General features: G+C 43.5%; 2 long non-coding RNA genes across 4 annotated transcripts in view; one reads left to right on the plus strand and one right to left on the minus strand.

The window, feature by feature from the left end:
- Window positions 1–3954: 3954 nt before the first annotated feature.
- The window catches only part of LOC128135138 (uncharacterized), a 29050-nt gene continuing 16030 nt past the window's right edge, over window positions 3955–16974 (minus strand). For 2 of the 3 annotated variants that reach the window (XR_008232963.1, XR_008232961.1), the window contains 2 exons: window positions 10323–10548; window positions 3955–7059 (listed from right to left, as the gene is read on the minus strand). This is a non-coding gene — a long non-coding RNA (uncharacterized LOC128135138). Of the gene's footprint in view, window positions 7400–10322; window positions 10549–16974 lie in introns of all 3 variants that reach the window. The other variant, XR_008232962.1, reaches the window with a different exon arrangement.
- Window positions 5692–9827, plus strand: LOC128135139 (uncharacterized). Its single transcript, XR_008232964.1, has 4 exons — window positions 5692–5769; window positions 6588–6677; window positions 7544–7699; window positions 9519–9827. It is a non-coding gene; the product is annotated as an uncharacterized LOC128135139 (long non-coding RNA).

Below are 16974 nucleotides of genomic sequence, written 5' to 3' on the forward strand. Positions count from 1 at the left end.
GGATAAACTGGTTTTAGCTTAAGTGACGCAGTTCAGTTCAGTCCTGGAAACACATAGTATATATTGAACATGACTGCTAGAAGATGACTACATGCTATATCCACAAAGGGATTTGAATGCTGAAGGGCTCCCCTTTCAGGTACCTTGCTTCCTTTTTTTTTTTTTTCTGGCAATACGTTGCAAGTCATCTCACAGATCCATCCAGCATATCAACTTCAGTAGTTGTGTCCCCAGGTTTTTCTGGAGACTTCGTAGTTGCTTTCCCCAGAACCCCCCAAGCCCTCCATTTGTAGGCAGTCTCAGATTGCTATAATGCCACGGGTGATGTCTGCCTCCAGTGGCTTCTGGAGTTGTGCATAATCTTGTTGCCCAAAGGAAAAAGCTGTAGTTCTCCTTCCTCCCTGTGAGAGCTGTTCATGTTACACATTCCTGAGATCTCGTATATGGAAAATACACTCGAGTCCGTAATATGCCTGCTCTTCAATATACAGGTGTTAAAATTTAACATGCGTACCTGAGTTTGATTACAGCATCCTCTACTTGAAAGTCAGCATATATGCATGTGTATTATTTCTTCCTGTTGTGGCCACAGCTGTATAAGTGTATGGGCAGCAGCAATTCATTTTCTTCATGCCAAGGCTAGCTCTGCAAGTTTTACTGGTATAATTAATCCCACTGGGGGAGGAGAAGGTCATTTAAAAAATAAAAGCCAAAACAGGGTAAGAAAGAGGGTGGGTATAACTATGTCGTTATAAAGATGACGCATCAGAATGATGATTATCCTTGCTGTATGGGAATAGCTATCCCAGTATAAAGCACCTTTATACAAATAAAACTGTAGACTTGTTAAGAAGTTGAGATAGCAGGGAAATTGTGTTGCTTTAGTTCTATCATGATAATTAAAACGGTACCTATTTTTGACAGACAAGCCCCAAATAACCTATGGCAATTTTAAATTACTTCATTTGGCCAGTGGTTTTCCACAAAGCAGCTTGTCCTTTCATGTGAAGTAAAATAAACTTTTCAAACCCACATTTCCATTTTCTGTCCTTCATTGTTGTTAACACCTTTCCCAGAAAGGCATGCCACGTCAATGAATCCTGTTCTCCTAATAGCACATTTTCATGAAGAGTAGTATCTCGCTGACTCACCTCTTCAACACCATGCAGGGAGAGGAGGGCTAAAAGCCCTCTTCAGGTACCCCCGCTCTGCAAGTAAGGACTCCAGGACACTCCTCTTACCTTCCCCATTCTTTAATTATACATCCCACTCCCTCAGGCTAGCACCCCTAACCTTTGCATCCCCACTCTCCCCGTCTTTTCTCTTGAATACCTCCTTGTCCCACTGCAGAGCACGCTTTGGTCCCTGCTCTGTGTTTTTGTTTGCAAAGAGGGTCCCAGCACTACGTTGAATGTGAGGGAACACCTTGCAGTGGAGCAGGCGCCGCAGCTGGGCGCCGAGCCTCACACACTTTTACTGGATTGCTCTGCACTTCCATACGATATACTCTACGTGCCACAGGTGAGCCGTTTCTGCAGGTGACGGCAGAGGACCAAAGAAATAGTCTGTAAGCCGCCTTCTGCCCAGTTGTCAGCTGGCGAGTTACCTGCTGTAAAAAAGTCTTTTAAGGCACTGCCTTCCAAGTGGCCGTGAAGGCTTCCTCCTGTTATACGGAAACCAGATTATCACTGAACTTATTTGATCCACTCCTAGGGAGTAATAAAATATACATTTTGCTCAGTAAAAACTCCATCTGGTCTCTGAGATATATTGGCATGGCAAGCGTCCACCTTCTATTGCTGTTGCTCGCAGTCCCCATCCAGCCACTTATCAGTTCATCTGTCACAAGCAGCAGAAAGATTTCCCTTGCATAGACAAAAAGTCACCTCCCTGAGGCTTCTAGTAACTGGTCCTGCCTCTATTCTGGCAACTGAAGCGGCACATTTTAAGGTTGTAACAGCCTAAAAAGGATTTAACAGGCTGCCCCTTCTGCTCAGGCATTCAGAACTGCCTCTCTACAAAGAAACTGTGTAACGGAGAGGGAAAGCATTGGGAATTAAATATTAATCACTCTTAGTTTTTTTCTGGAAGAGCTCTTTTATAATGCTTCAGAGCAGACAGGAGTTTGCTGGTTAGGAAAATCAGCAAACTGAATGCCGTTCTTTTGAGATAAAATGTGATGCCTTTCATTTGCAGCTGTGCATGCGCAGTCTTAATGCACCCTGTGTTTATCAGGTTGAAAAGCACTTTTATCAAATTCACCGAGGAAAAAGAAGTGCCGCAGGTTTGGGCTTAACTATCCTTCTGATACCTGTGGGTCAAGGCTGAGGCCTCAGGTCTTTCCTTTCTCAGAGGGGGGACCTACTTCCCTCCCTCCGAGGCTGAGTTTATTAAAGCTGCTGACCTGTTGCAGTTCCTGGTGATTACACAAGTGACTCAGTCGCCTTTCAAAAGCATCACATTGTTTCAAGACAAAAACATTACTGAGTAATATCAGGATGGTAAATATTTGATGGAAAAAATACTCTTTATCAGGTTTAACAGATGCTTGCGGTTATTAGTTCTTCTGTCAAGTGTGTGTTTCTGCATGTGTTTCATTGACCCTGTTCAGAGGTGCCCTTCTCCCTCCTTGCTTTTTGTCCTGTTGAGCCAGAATCCACTAGTATAGTCATTTTCTTGAGGGCACAAAGCTTCTCAGACCTGTTTACCAGCCGTAAGATTAATCTTAACTACCCTCCAGTGATTCTAGGATCTCAAAGACATGGAAAGGACACCTATTGATACATTAACCTATGAACATCTCATGTATGTTCATAGGTTAATGTATCAGAGTCTGGAGATCCAATTTTTGCTTTTTCTGGGCTTCCAGAGTCTAATGTCTGTTACAAAAAGGCAGCGAGACTGTTCAGTATAAGTAAAAAGACTCAGAATTGGAGGTCAAAGTGACAAAGGACAAAGATGACCTAATTGTGGAGGTGTGTGAGGACTGTTTCAGAGTAGTGGAAAGAGTGGAAATAAAGGAGGTCAAAGAGTTTCAGAAGATACTTCTGGCTGAGTATTTTTGCCAGGTCATGAGCTGTAACAGGAAATATGGAGTGTAATTCAGTTCCAGATTGTGGACATCTAAATTTAGCTATTAAACGTAGGCAACTGCCTGTGAGCCACATACCTAAACTTCCATTTCAAGCAATGGAGACCAAGTCCTTAGAGTTATTGGGGCCTGGAGAGCTACTGAGCTCATCCTAAATTAGACACCTACCAGGCCAGTCAGTCAAAGACCCACTCCTGCTGCCGCTAAGGTACTTCTTAAACTTTGGCAAGTCTATTTGGCACATACCCAGCTGCCTAGAGTTCCCCGAAGGCAGGGGAACCACACACATCTCTCTGGTGACTGTGTTGGCAGGGGGAAACTACGAACCTGTTTGCCCACACAGAAACACTCCAGATGGTTGGGACAGCTGAGTGTAATGCATCCTTCAGTGCAAGCCTCCTTTAATGTCCCAAAAGCTGCTCATATACTTGCTTGTTTCACATGGTAGACACATGAAGGACGTAAACATGGCATCGGCTGCTCCTGGGAAGCCCAAGAACTTCATCTGTTCAGAGTCCCTCTGCCAGCCTTACTAATGTGGGCGTAGTCTTGATGGTGAGGCTGTGGACAGGAGCTGTAGGACTTGGGGCTCCTTGGTAAGAGTGCCCAGATATGTCTGCAGTGAACACTATTAATTGAAAAGATGTGGCATGACAAACCTGGCACTTTATACGTATGGGGTATATTTGGAACATATAAGGAAGGCTAAGAACAAATTTTATAGCTCCAGCACTAACATCTATAGCTCACTGGTTTACAAGAGAAAGGGCACTTTCATGTATTTCATGTATTTCTCTTTTATCTTACCCTCTACTCAACCTAAAAGGAAAAAAAAAAAAAAAAAAGCCCAAACAGACCCACAGTGACATTATCAGAGCTTATTTTTATCTCTTTCTTTGCTGAGTTCACTAACAAGGTTACAAATCTTTTTGGTATATTGCACAAGGATGACAAGAATTTAACTACTAATGGATTTTCACAGTAGAACATAAGATGAGTACAGAGCATTTCTGGAAACACAGTTTGTTTACACAGTTCGACATAAGATGTGTGAACACACGAATACTTAACAGCGGATATTAAGAATAGATGCCATCGGCTAGCATAGGAGGATATATGCATAGATAATTGACTTGCACTTCATGAGAAGGTTCTTGGTCCCTCGCTGCTCATTGCACATTCCCTTCACAAGGTATTCGTGGTACGCATCTGCCTTAAAAGCATCATCAGCTTTGTCTGTGCCACTGTTTCTACATGGTCGTGTCCTTTCTTGCTGTTGTTAGGCTTCTGTTTGCAACTAAAGGCTGTTACCTCCATCTGCTGTGGGCAGAAATCTGCCTCTGAAAGACTCTCACTGTCCCTTGGCAGCATGCCACAGAAACGTTCCTCCACAAAAACAGTAGCCGTCAGTGCCGGATTTTAGGGACTGCAGGATCATCTTCAGTACATAACAGTGCACCTTTACATTAGTTATTATTAGGTCCCTCCAGGAGATGAATTTTCTGGACCTGGACTTCTGAGCCTCTTACACTTCCCAGATGGGCAAAGTGACTGATGTACAGCTTATGCAAACACAGAGCAGCCTGGCGAGTTGCAGTGCTATGAATCTTCTCCTACTTTTTCTCACTTCTAAGCAAGAGAGCTTGAAAGAGAAGTGATTCCTCTCTCGCAACCCATATATATCACGGTGCTCTGCTGTCTGCCCAACAAAAGATTTCCTCTCTCCTACACCCTTTGTAATCATTATTGACAGCACAATTCTTCTGATTGCCAGATTTATAACCCAAGCATCACTGTCAGATTGAAACTTGTTTTCAAGTTCCTTGTGTCCAAGCTATGCTTAAATTTTTGCCTACTGTTCTGAGGAAGCGATCTTTCCTGTCTACTCACACACCGAAAAGCTTGTAAAATACAGGCACTGGAGTATCAGAAGAAGAGTGAGAACTGCTATTTTTTGTCAGAATCCTTGTCTGTAATTCTTGTCACGCTCAGAAGCACTACTCACTGATCAAGACCTTGTTGCACTAGGAATTGCGCAAAGCTTGTAAAAAGGACAGGGTCCCAGAAAACTTTACAATCCAAGTGTATGAGACAACACTCGGGTGGATACAAACAAGCAGACGGGAAAATCAAGAAGTCATTACTCGTCAGCATGGGGGTGACAGTACTTCGCGCACACCTGCAGCATAAGAGTTTCAAGATTTTTGCTGGAAAGCTTTGAAAAGCACAATGCATTCACTGCATAAATGTTTATGGCATTCTTCTCCCATATGTGATGGCTGCATGGGAGGAAGCACCAAATGGATGCATCGAGAAATGCAACAAATGGCCAGCTGGTGGCTGCAATCAGTATCTTTATAGAGAATCAGGGGTGACAACACAGTGCAAACATGCCAGGGAAGTTCTTGAAAATGACGATAAGGACATATTTGATAAGGGAGAAAAAAGAGCAGAGAATGAATGTAGAGTTCAAAGAAAGTGATCGAGAGGAAAGAAAAGAAACAAATGGAGGGCAGAAGTGGTTACATATGGTGGTAAGGGTGCAACCTTTAGCTCAGCAAGTCCCTAAGCTGCTGACTATGGGAAGAAAGAGAGGAACCCTCTACACTTCTAGTTTTCTGTCCATGCTCTGAGCATCTCTGGGACTCCGCAGGTGATTCCAAGGACTGTGAGATAAGGTAAATACAAAGGAGAAGTCTTGCAAGTAGGGTTAGGCATTTGCACTGGCAAATGCTTTGGAAACTTTGTGCTGAAAAGTAATGGTCTGTACATTATTTTCCCTAAATACACCTAATGACCAAAAGTAGGGTATGAGTTCAGATGCCATGTTTTTGTTACCAGGACAGATGGAAGAATGAAGGACGTATATAGGATGTGGGACTCAGCACCAGAAACTTATCTGCATTACAGTTACAAATTTCTTAGCTGTATTTAGCTGGCTAGAGAAAAACTATGATGTCTGACTAAGATACTAGTATCCAAATAAATCAAATTCATACACAGTCCACATTAGATCATTTGCAGGATACAAAAGTGTCTCTTAAATTTGTTGAGTTTTCCCTCCAACCACTCAGCACCTTTTGCGCTACAACCCGTTACCCCTGGAACATCTCTGCCTTCAGAACCGCTCACCTCGCCACAGCCTTTTTTTCCCCTTAATATAAAATAGAAGAAGTTTTGAACCACACATTACTTACAGTGAAACTCTTGTCATTTAAAAGTTAGCCTATTAATCTAAAAGTCAATCTACTGATTCAGTTCTGGATGAATAAATCGAGAGAGTGGTTCATTTCATTCCTTAAAAATAAGCATGTACTTACATTTGCACAGATATTCTAAGTCCTTTAGGGTAGAGCTTCAATTTTTTCTTGACCTTGATACCAAAACTGTGGTTCAGGTGCACTCGAAGGTAAATACTGTATTAATAGTCACTGATATCCCACACTGGGGGACCTGTTCAAGTACATCACCAGCCCCTCCTTTCTCACGTGTCTAGGTCTTCCTCGGGTGGAAAAGAGCCTCACGGAAGGAAAAGGAGCACAAACATCTGGCTTTCCCCCTAGTATGCAGTCAAGGTGGAGTCAGAGTGAGTACCTGGACCCCAGTGTTCTTTGATCTATGACATATTATACCAAATAATCTCTACTTATATTTGTTATGTAAGAGTGGTGTGATTTTTTGAGCTGTCAGACATGGTACGCAAATCTGTAACTACTTTACAAAGCAGGTCACAAAATCCAGGAAGAGGAAGAGGTTAACAGGACTGTATTCAAAGGCCTTTGGCAGCCACTTCTGTCTCTTTCCTGTATTTTTTATACTAATCTCTTGAAATTTTGTTATGTTGTTTTCATATGTGTTTTCCACATTTATTGCTTGAGAATATTTATATGTTGTTATTATTGAGCTGTTTATGTGTCTGTGGCTGCTCTTCTCAGGATTCTTCTCATTTTTAAAATGTTCATTAATACCTTTGAGAAAAAAAGAAGCATGTGCAATAATTAGTAGACATAGCAAACTTCAGAAAAGCTGCTTAGGTTTCTGAGCTCTCAGTTTTAATTCTGTCTGTCCCTTTAATGTCAGCTGAACACTTAATACTGATGAGAAGAGAGCTGGTTGCTCAGACATGGATGTAAAACATCTGCTGGCTGCTATATAAGCATGAGACTTGGAACAGCTTCCACTCACTGTGCACCTGACTTTTTTGAAAATGGTCCAGTTTTTGTGTTTGTGAACTGATTTTGTGCTTTATTCATCATAGAGCATCTCCTCATTCCTTCTTTATCCATCCTTGAATGTGTGCCACACCATCTGAAAATAAAAGATTGAATTGGAAGGATAGCACTTGGTTTTTAGCTTTTACACAGTTCTTCCAATATTTCCTTTAGTTAAAACAAAAAGAAGTGATTTTTGGAGTGCCTGCAAGTCTGTGTGACTCTGTCTCCCTTGCCACAGGTGGCAGAAGTGAGAAAAGGAAACACCCAAATGCTCACAAGCTTGGAGTTATGGGCAAGGGGCTGCTAGAGAATCTGCATAAGGGTGAAGAGCCTCTGGTCCCGCAGCAGCTGAACTGTGAGGTCTTCTTACTGAACAAGGTAAAGCTTGTGACTGGTAAGTGTGCCCGAGAGATGAATTAAAACAGCAGCGCTGGAATCCACTCGCAATAAAGAAATTTAAAGAGCTTCTGGGTCCCCGATTGTGGCTAGGTGAGCCTCCAGTGAGGAGAAACCTTTCCAGGGCTGCGACCCACCCTCAGAATGCTTCCCGTGCTGCTGGGACCTTTCAGCAAAATACCACAAGATGGTTTGCAAGTACTGAATAGGTACGTGTACAGTTGGTGGCTTCCTAATTCTGTAAAATGCTTTCTTTCCAACACAGAACACAGGCGTCTCATTCCGTGCTGGTGTGCATGTGCTCATACAGTTTGCTAAAAACATCCTTTACGTTACAGGGACAAATGGGGAGATGGGAACTTTATTTACGCAAAAGTAAGAGGGGATGCATTTCATTGCCTCTTTCCACTTCATCTTAGGCACTTTCTCAGAGCAGGACCTGCAACAGACATACGCACCGTATAACCTCAAGTCTGCAAACTGATTTCCAGGGTGGGGTGGGAAGGTGTTGATGTGCTCAAAGTTAAGCACAAGGCTAAGAACTTGCAGACCCAAAGCTGGGAACATAAGTTCTCCAGGGACAGGAGCGTGCCTTCCCGGGCAGCTGGATATGCATGTCGTCAACAGCATGCCCTCATCCAAAATTCCTGTAACTGTTTGCTGGCACATCACTTGAATCTCTTGGTCATGCTTACTAGCTACAGATGGTGCTTCATGAATGCATCTACACAAGTTTTAGACTGAAGTTAGCTCCCTGGAGTGAGGGTGACGGGAGCCTGCTGGGATAGGTACTAGGTGCTATCCAGTGTCCAGCACAGCCAGGGCTTTGGGTCTTACTCAGAACCTGCTGGTACTATTGCTATAGAAATAATACTTTTTGCCTACTTTGTCAAGATATGAGAGGATTTGCTGCTTTTTAAAAAAAGGGAAATTATTATTTAGGATTTCAAAGATTTCTACAAGGTATATTTTTGCTCTTCTTTGTTGGGATTTTGCATTTTTACCCCTTGCTAACCATGTTCACTGGATCACTTCTTACTCTCCTTCCAAGCAGAATTTATGAATTGTGCCAAGAAGTGTTGGTCTTTTTAGGTCTCTGTCTCACCTGCACTGGACCAAATAGCTGTGGTGATTCAGGCTATAAACATTTCAACAGCTGCCTGCTCCTTCCCTTTGCCAGGGAGAACAAAATTCCTTCTTTTGGCTGGGCTACTGCAGTCCATAGGTCAGGGCAGCAAACCCACTTCATCTGCTTTTTAGCTACAATAAACTCTGAACTGGAACACTTAAAGTATGTGCTTGATTACACTGGTACTCTTCTGGGCATGTGTCGATGGACTAGAAAGTTTTTTGGTGACTGTAATGCCTTTGTCACGTCCCTCCTACAAGTGTCCTGTGAGGAAACAGGGACACACGAATCTCCATTTTTGATTGTAGACAGAATCAGATTTGAGCTTATGCCAGTGGTTGTGACAAGGCTAAAGTGTATTTGCTTGGCAGGTGCATTCCCTAGGAAGGTTGAAAGGCAAAGGTAGAACTAATTTGCTTTAATTTAGGTGTTTGAAGGTATTTAGCTGTAGATTGTCATTGTAGGCTCCTTTTATAATCAATGACCAGGGAAATGTACCATCAAAGTTGATATGTGTCATCCTAAAACGAATGCCTGTGAAAAGTTAGGCAAGTAGGAGAGACAATTCCTCTGTTTCCTTCCATTGTACTTAAAGAGAACATAGGGTACTAGCTCCGACTGCTGTGGATGACTGTGGATTGGGGGCAATATTTCAATGTTCACTGAACTTGGAAATCCCTCTTCACAGGTAACAAAAGTAGAACACAACTATGAAGGTGTAAGAATCAGTGACAGAAGGACTTGAGATGATAGACAGTTACAGTGACCATCAGGACTGGATGGCTCTTCTCCAGGCATGATAAAGAATGGAACAGCTGACTTGTTAATAAATATCTACAAGTGATCATCTCACATTTATTATGCCATGCTGAGATGAAACCTTAACCCTGACTCTAACTCTAGCCCTAGGAATACCAGTTAAGTTATAGATATTTTATTTTTGCATTATCCTGAAGGACAGAAATGTTGCTAACACTGAACTCATGCTAAAGAAATTCCAAAGAAATACCAACTAGCGATCGTAGTCTCATTACTAAGAATAGTGACTAGCAAACACATTAAGAATGACAAAATACGGAGATGCTTACGATTCAAGAGCAAATTATCAGCTTTCATGAGGATAAATTCTGACTAATTTTGTGTCTTTTTTGTAGCAAATTAATAAAGGAAGGGAGAAAGAAAACCAGGCAAATAATTTACTGGCTGAACTTTCACACAACAGGCTGTAAAAGAAACTTGAAAACCACGGGGTTGTAGGTTTTATCATTAATCAAAACCTGCAAGAGAAAGGAAGCAAAGGACAATAAAATCAGCCTGAAGTGAGGTTAAATCTGAATTGTTCAAGTGACCAGTACCTGTAAAAGTTTCTTGTGTACTATCATCAGCCAGAGTTAAAAAGAGAATTAGCCAATTATCATAAAATGTGTGTATAATTAATTAGCAACACATTACAGATCTGAAAAATTATTTCAAGTTGGAGATTAGCACTTACTTTCCTCAAACTTCATTTCACCCAGCTACACTGCAAAACCTTCCTACAGTATTATTTTGTTCAAGTATCTCAGAGAGTGAAGAAGGATTCAGTTTCTTCATCCAAATCCCTGGAATACATCCATTTGCTAAGTTTCAGGTTCTGCATTTTTTGATGTCCATGGAGCAGGATGGGAGGGCAGCTGGTCGCAGTTGCTCGTGCTTTATACCTCTTGACATATAAGAGCCTGGAAAAAAGCCGTGAGCGTGCCATCATGAGTATGTTGGCTTGAACATTTGGCCAGTGGCATACAAAATAGACACCCTGGTGCCTGACCCCAGCAAGCAAACCATAGACTCAAACTACGGCAATGCTGCCACAGAGGGAGAAGAAAGCAACCCACAAGGTAACACTGTGTGAGAACATCATAAAAATCTTATTCCAGACTTAAAACTTTCTCTGGACTTTTGCGTAGGTTCTCCACCTGCTTATTTTGTAGGGGCTGGTGGTAACAGGAGCTTGGCAGAACCATGCAGGCAATCTTATTCACTGAACAGTTGCACTGACCAGGTGGTCCTCTGAGGTTGGCTAGGGACACAGACGCTTCTTTTTACACTTTCTAGGAAGCGTCTGGATGCAAGTAAGTGAGCCAGGAAAAAAATCTGTTCTTCATTCCTTGGAAAGCTGAGGTAGTACAGAAGAAATGCTTGGGGTTTTCCAGAACACACTCCCAAAATGGTTTGGCGAAGAAGCATGTTTGATCAGGGAAACACAGACAACAGAGTGTCACATTTTTGGAGGGGTGGGGAGAGGGGCAGAACTCCTGCAGTGTGGAAACAACCCAAGGTTGGTTTTTGCTGCCTTCTATGCCTTGTGACACCATGAATGTGTCACACAATGGGAGCCACAGGGTCTGTCATCGGTAATCTTCCCACACCCTGTGGAGGCAGTTTCATTTACCTGCCCTCTGCCTCCAAACTGGCTGCTGGTATTGAGTGGAGAAGGTCTCAGTGGGGCCAGCTTGTGGCAGAAATATTTCCTTGCTTACAAGGATGAGAGCGATTGGTCTAACTTGGTTTGACACTTTCTTAACCTCATTTGAGTCCTGTTAGTCTTAGACCCTGAAGTCCAGGGTCTTCCTCTTATCTTATTGTTTCTGTAGCGGAGGGAGAGGTGTCTAACCAAGTAATCTGCTCTAGAATCACATTCAGCATCACTAACACACCCATAAAAGCCTGTGAAATGCATGCAAAATAAAATTTATGGGATATGATTGTCATTTGCTTGTTTCCAGTGCCTCTTAGATTGTCAAATAAATTGTTGAAGATTAGGGCCTCATTATCCTCTATCGAAGGCATGAACTGAGGGACGGAATAGTGAAGGAATATGAATAATAACAAAGAAGAAAGTCACTCCTAAGGTTTTGGCCAGGACGGCAAATTCCCAACAAGCTAATGAAGACTTTGCAACAACCCTTTTTTTTTAATGCCTTCAGCTCAAAATGCCAACCGAATGAATCAAAATTAGGAGTGTTCAGCAGAGCAAGAAAGACTGCAGAGGACTGCTCCCGCGAAAATTAATAGAGACGTTCTGGAACCCCGGCTCAGACGCATGAACGAGTCTGTAACCTCAACTATCAAAAATTCATTATATATGTAGCTTTGGGGGATTTAACAAGCCATTTGAAAGATGGGAGACTATAGGAGAAATGAAAAACAAATTAAATATGTTCGTTACAGTATCATTACTTCATTTTGCCTTCAGAAACTGGCACGTATGATTTGGCTGAACAGACATGGAACAGTTTCTTTTGATCAGTATGAATTACAATGCATCTTGCCCTGCTGCCGCTCTCTGTTACTCCTTCCATGGCTTGAATTGCACAGGGTTTGATTAATGTACATCCTTTACATGGGGTCATTTTCTCTTTTATAGCCCCACTCATAATTATATAAAAAGACAGTAGCTACCCTGGATCAGAACGCCCTCGTTAGAGAGAACACCCCCACACACACTTTTTTTTTTCCTGAATTTTTGCTCTACAGTTTTAAAGTAAAATAACTTTGAAGCTCATCATTTCTACTCTTTAATGAACATAATATTGGTCTAGGAAGAGAGCAAACCTAGAAATGAATAATCAGCCAGAGTCTCTTACAGAATACTGCCCTGACAGCTACAGGCTTGGCCTGATGAGATGCACTTTAATAGAGTCTCAGCAACTAATAATCAAAGGCACCAACTAACTCATTGGCCCTACTAAGACCATTTGATGTAGGGATTTAGTTTTAGGTATCCAAGTAAAACCAGTTACTCCTAATGTTCTGCATTTTTGTGATTGGAGTGTGTGCCTCTAATTAGTAAACAAAATTTAAACCAATGGAATATTATTGTGTTATATATATATGCCACTGCTAAAAGACTCAGCCTGCCTCCAGGCTGAAAAAGTTCAATTATCCCTTTTCAATATAGATAAAAGTAGATTTATTTTTTTTTAGTTTTCCAAAAAAGCTCATGCAAAATTTCATTTCACTCAGACTTCAGCGTTGCTTTTATTCTCATATAGATGTAACTCTACAGGCTTCAAAATGCCTTATATAAAAGTTATTTAACTTTCAGAAGGCTTGACTAATAATTTCCATTGGTGTTCACGAGTTGTTGCATTGGAACTATTCGGGTTGTATCAACATTTACAATACTGCAAATGGTGTCAGACACTGGCTCCTTGAAAGTAAGGCAACTTTTCAGCTAGTCACTTTGCTGCTTCATGTCTAATGCCTTATAGCGCTATACTGTGCCTGACTAAGAATCTTCTTTTTCCATCATTTTCTGATTTTGGCTGTTATCTGTATTTCAAGGAAGCAGAAGTAAAAGCGGCTCTTCTTTTTAACTATCCCACTGACATACGGGCATCACTGATAAATTGAAAACAAGGCATCTCACCTCTTGGAAAAGCGTTTCTAACTAACTGCAGATACCAGAGTAACACTGGCTGTGTAAGTGCTACTCCTGTGCCCAGGGCTGGCAGAAGCTGCTCCACAGAGCTCTGTTGCAGCCACGGAGAGCTTTTTACTCACCATGAGCAACCACTGAAATACATTTGAGAATCCACATATTATCATTAAGCTTAATTAAAAATGGGGGAGAAAACCCCAAACCACCTAAAACTCTCAGCACTGCACTTTGCATCAAAGGAAATCCTCAGCTTGATTTCCCGCCCGAGTTGTTCTTTCTTTACTGCGACCTTTGCTATGTAAGGCACATACCCAGATTTGGGTTGAGACACTAGGATACTTGGACCACAGCTAACTCAGAGCTGTTTGTATGCTTTCTCACCATACAAATGACTGTATTTTTTCATGCTGCCAGAGTACTTAGTCCAGTCAGAAGGTAATTTCTGAGGTAGGTGAGGAAACATAATGTATAGACATTTTTTTACTATAGATATACTGACATTGCATCAGGACGTGGAAAGCGGGAAATATACAGATGAAAAACTTGGAAGCTGAGTCGACGACTTTCACTCCCAGCAGCCTAATCCAGTACACCCGCTCATTCCCGCAGGCTGTGCAAGGTAAGGAGGGGTGCATTTCTCTTCCCAAAGCCACAGAAACACCCTCAGGTAACTCCCGCAAGGTGAAGGTCCCTGCGATCCCTGCGGCCGAGGCAGTACCCATCCACCAGCGCACAGCTCTGCAGCCCTCAGGACACGTGCTGCTCCAGCTGGGTTTTCTGTTCTGCTCTGACCACTTTGCACAGCTCAGGCGCTAGCAAAGGGCTGCAGCGCATCTGGAGACGGGCAGCAGAGAATTTCTGCCACACAAAGGGGCTTTTCATTGGCATTAGGTGCGCAGAGCCAGCAGAGCTGTGCTCTGCACCAGCCGTGCTGCCCTTCTGTGGTTTACCGGTGCCAGGGCAAAAGGGCAGACTGGCGAAGAGGGACTGACAGAGGTCCGTGTCCATTTTCCAGGCAGCCCCAGGATGGGAAGCACTGGCAGCCTGTACACAGAGCCCCTGCACCAAGACCATCACCTGCTGTTGACGAGGAACAGTGGAGTTTTTCATACGTGTGTAAGTGCAGGAGGAAAAAATATCCTCCGCGGCAGCCCCAGCACAGCCAGGTGGTAACGCACAACCTGAAAATTATCCAGCAGGCAACAACAGGACACCTGAGAACAGGTTTTGTTCAAAACAGGCTTCAGCAAAAGTACATGCCTGCATAGGAGGGAGCAGACCGATACACTGTGCCAGCACGTCTGTGAGAGAGGAAGCAAGGAATATAAACTGCACTTTAAAGGAAGTTATTTGTTTTCATGTCTTTAAGGGATGCTGTCAGTCTCTATGCTCATCAGAAACAAATAGCAAACAAGTTTTTCAGGAAAGCAAGTGTGATCTTAACAGCATCTGACTGCACATGCGAACATTTTCTGAATACAACAACTTTTCTATTGCTTTTTTATATAAAGCATCCTTGGGAAGAGTACTCCCTGACAGAGGATTTACTGTAAAAACAGGATGGAAAAAAGTGACTGAAGAAGGAACACCTTCTCGTTTCAGTGCGGTAAACATGGAGGCGGCTGTTCGCATCCGGCTTGACACCCACGAGATCCTGCACTCAGCACTCTTCCCACGGCATCCATTTCCAACCGGCGTGAAGAGGGCTCTCACGCTGGCCGGTGAATCCCGGGCAGCGGCAGCCTCTGGGCTGTCATGACAACCACGGGGCCACGGCCACGGGCTCCAGACGCTCACGCACACTGCATGGAGGCTGGGTTTGTGACTAATCCTTTACCATCAGCTGACTGTTGCCCTCTGCCAACGCTTCTTCCAGTTCAGAGATCACGGGAACTCATTTCCACCGGGATGTTCATTTGTATTGCTGACTTAATGGTACTTTCTGACTAATGGTACCGGATTATTCCGGGAAATAATGTATCAATTGACCATTTTATCAATGGTCTATAAAATAGCGTACCCTCTTTTGTCTCTTTCAATTCAGCTGTGGCCCCTAAACCATTTCTTTCCTAGGTTCAGGGTCATTCTTGATTACTGCAGTGGTAGATTGCGGCCTGTGACAGAGAACATGAACAGCAATATCCCAAGCATGTCAGCATCTCAGCGCAGTGTGACTGCAATACAATTGATTTTTGGACTCATGCTGTGACTATTCAGGGGAAGAGGCTCTCCATCTCCACCACAGTAGCTTCACAGCTCTTAGCAGTGAAGCTTTTCCAGAGGGTGAACAACCTAGGTAATCTCTGCTGTTTGAATCATTAGTCTTTGTCAAGTATTTCTTGCTGTGATAAGCTTTCAGTTTAATTTGTGGATAGGATCATTCATATTCAGAGCAGTGGTAGCAGAGCTGTATCCAAACAGGATAAATGCTGGTCCTTACTTGCCACAGTATTACTGCAGTTTCATGATGCTGCTGCTGTCTGAATTAGAGGGAGGGGGATTAAGAGTGCCGTAGTCCTCCACTGGCACACTGGGGACGCGTTCAAGGAAAGACGTGCAGCCCCTGCTCCCCCAGTCCACACGTCAGCATTGCCGAGACCAGCACTAAACTGCACCAGGGCCAGCACCAGCCAGGGCCACCGCTCCCCGGGTGCGAGACCCTCTGAGCAGCTGCAGCCGTCGGAGCCTCGGACACAGGCTCTGGGCAGCTCTCGGTCTCCCTCTCCAGGAGCAAGGCTGTTGAAAAGGCAACTGCTGAGGCTGATCGTCAGTTCCTTCGTTTGCCAGCTTCTTCAGAACGTAAGATTGTTAATCCACTGCTGAAGAAAAGCTTTCTTATTGCAGCCACATGACTGTTATGTATTTGAGCTTTCAGGCTAAGCAGTTAGAGAGCAAAGAGTAGTGAGGAAATACTTAGGGACAGCCAAACTCCTGGGCCTTCAGCACCTAGGGGTTTCCCCTGACTCTTTGAAGCTAGTTAATTTATTAGCTGCTGGGGAACAGCATGTGTCAGTATTTACCAGAATTTGTCCCCAATACCCTTCCCCACGAGGTGGGGCTGGCACCTCTGCAAGAGCACACAGCGGGAGCCCTCTCTGAAGGCTCAGCAGGTCCGCGAGGGCCTGGCAGCCTCCACGCAGTGGATGGTAGCTCTGCCAAAGGTACTGCTACTTTTAGCATTGCAACACACTACTTAAATGTAATGGGGTTGCAACTTAAAACACTAGAAACAGGTTTTCCATTAGTTATGATTTCCACAGCCACTTAATTTCCATGGGAAGTGTATGCTTTGACCCCTGCGCCTACAGCGATGTCCACCTTTCCCCTTGGATCACGGCACACGTTTCCCTTAGCTGTATGACTTTAGCTAGCAGCCACCTGGTTTTCAGAAGAAAGATCTGAACCTGGACATTAGCAGTCAGGGTGGTCTGTCTCTTTTCTCCTCATTCACCTTCCTATCGGTTCAACAGCCCAAGCACACGGACTCGCAGGCACAGTGAAAAGCTCTTTGGCCTTCCCGGGGCTCTTCAGGACAGCGAGATGAATGGGCTCATTTATTACAGGTGTAGCCCGAACTGCCTAGAAGCCGGTTTATATTTGGGACCCGGTATCATGCCAAAAAATGATTCTGTGAGGAGGAACAGCAGAGAAGTGCAGGCGGCCTGGCTGCCTGCCATCATACCACAGTGAATCATTGGGATTTAGAAGGTCGGAAAGAGCA

The sequence above is a fragment of the Harpia harpyja genome, chromosome 22 (genome assembly GCF_026419915.1).
Source record: "Harpia harpyja isolate bHarHar1 chromosome 22, bHarHar1 primary haplotype, whole genome shotgun sequence".
Taxonomy (NCBI): domain Eukaryota; kingdom Metazoa; phylum Chordata; class Aves; order Accipitriformes; family Accipitridae; genus Harpia; species Harpia harpyja.